The sequence below is a fragment of the Tupaia chinensis genome, unplaced genomic scaffold (genome assembly GCF_000334495.1).
Source record: "Tupaia chinensis unplaced genomic scaffold, TupChi_1.0 Scaffold139513_1, whole genome shotgun sequence".
Taxonomy (NCBI): Eukaryota; Metazoa; Chordata; class Mammalia; order Scandentia; family Tupaiidae; genus Tupaia; species Tupaia belangeri.
This window is the reverse complement of record NW_006199398.1, coordinates 199,351-201,266: the sequence shown is the minus strand read 5'-3', so window position 1 is coordinate 201,266 and position 1,916 is coordinate 199,351. Positions and strand designations below refer to the sequence as shown.

The following is a 1,916-nucleotide window of genomic DNA, read 5'->3' as shown; positions in this document are numbered from 1 at the left end:
GGAAAGCTCACTTCTGAGACATTGTGAGCGTGCCAGCATGCACGCTACTGTTGCACCGTTGGCCTCAGCTGGGAGAGGACCTTTGTCCCGCTCTAGCACTTGTCTGACTTCTGCATGAGGTCCTCACTCTTCTCCCAAGGGTTCCAAGGGGCAGTTGCAGTCCCAGTACCTTGGAGACGATGCTCATAGTCCAGGACTTCTGTTTTTGCATTCATGTCTCTACATTCTAAACTGCGAGGTTCACCTATTTAGTCATCTTTTCCCAGAGAGAGTTGAGAAATGCCCAGAGCTGAAGATGTGGCAAAATTTGACCTGTGACAGGGCACTGGGCTTGCACTGGCAGTCTGTGATTTCCGTAAGTTCCTAGCAGTTATATAAGATTATTGGTCAGAATGGAATTCTGCAGTAAATAACAATCCCAAACGCCTACTGAGAGCTGTGCACTTCCCGCCGGTCGATGCTCTTCCATGCTTTCCACGCAGGCCATCCCAGGCAGCCTCTTAAAGATGATGTGAAATAGGCGTATCTGTGACCGAAAGAGGAACGTATGAGAATCAGGGAACTTGAGGCAATTGCCCAAAGATATCCAGATAGAAGGTAAAGCAGCTTCGTCAGATGCCTCCTGTGGCCTGCCAGCCGCTGACTGGTTCTCACTGCGTGCTCTGTGAGGGGATGCGGGAGCTCTCTTGACATCCCCCTCTGGCTCCCAGCCTAGGGGAGGGGCCGCACACTTGGCATGGCTTTTCCTCATTCTTACAGTAGTGTCTAGGCACGTTCAAATCTTGATTCTGTCAATATCATCTATAAATACAGAAAGAAAACTGTTCATGTCTTCATTCACATTATTGATATAAGTCCCAACCAGATTAGTGTCTGGCAAAATCTAGTGAGAAAGGTCTTTCCTGAGGAATAATTCATTAATTCATAATTAGCAACCAGTACATTTTCACAAAGCTTTAACAATTCCTCACACCTATCTCCTCCTCGGGTATCATGGTCTCTTCCCTTGAAGAAGTTTGCGGCCTGGGCTCTGAGTTTTCCCCTGACATGGTTCTTCTTAGTCACTTGGCTTTGGCCACGCTTGGTCTGTTCAGTGACACGGTCTGGCCCCTTTGCTTTCAGGGACTTTGGGCCTCTGTTATGGTGCCAATAGCAACAAGCAAAACAGACCAGGGCCCTGTGCTCACAAGCATTCTTTTTCTTCTCTTTCTTACTGTCGTCTTCTTTCTCTTTCTCTTTTTCTCTCCTTTCTTTCTTTCTTTCTTTCTCTCTTTCTCTCTCTCTCTCTCTCTCTCTCTCTCTCTCTCTCTCTCTTTCTTTCTTTCTTTCTTTCTTTCTTTCTTTCTTTCTTTCTTTCTTTCTTTCTTTCTTTCTTTCTTTCTTTCTTTCTTTCTTTTTCTTCCCCTTTCTTCTTCTCTTTTTTAATTGCTAGAGGGCTTGTGCACTCACAAAAAGAGAGAGAAAATGCATCCCACCACTCCCCACCATGAGGCTTAGTCACCCTGCAGTCCCTTCTTCATTCTCCATCATGCCAGGATTTTGCATACACACCTGTGCCCAGCATGTTTTTCAAGCTGCCAGGACCATGGTCAGTCATATGGGATCCAGCTCCCTTCGCCACTAGGCTATAGGGCCAATTCTACATTTTTATTTTTACTTTTTTTTTTCCTAAGTTTTTGCCATAAGGCACTTGTTCTCATTGGAGAGAGACAGAAAAAGAGCGAAAGGGAAAGTGAGAAATCAACCCCAGGGAGGATGGCTATGCTGCTGTCACTCCTTCTCCATTCTTCTTCTGGGATTTTTTTTTTTTTTTTTTGGATGGAGAAGTTTTTTCCTATAGGGCGCATGTGCTCACCAGAGAGACAGAGAGAGACAGAGAGATAGAAAGAGAGAAATCACCCCCCAGGGGGATGGCC

The 1,916-nt window shown here is 45.8% G+C and overlaps 1 protein-coding gene across 8 annotated transcripts in view; it reads left to right on the top strand.

Moving 5' to 3' along the window:
* Positions 1–1,916, top strand: part of NLRP3 (NLR family pyrin domain containing 3) — a 32,219-nt gene that overhangs the window by 17,322 nt on the left and 12,981 nt on the right. The gene's annotated exons all lie outside the window — the stretch shown is intronic.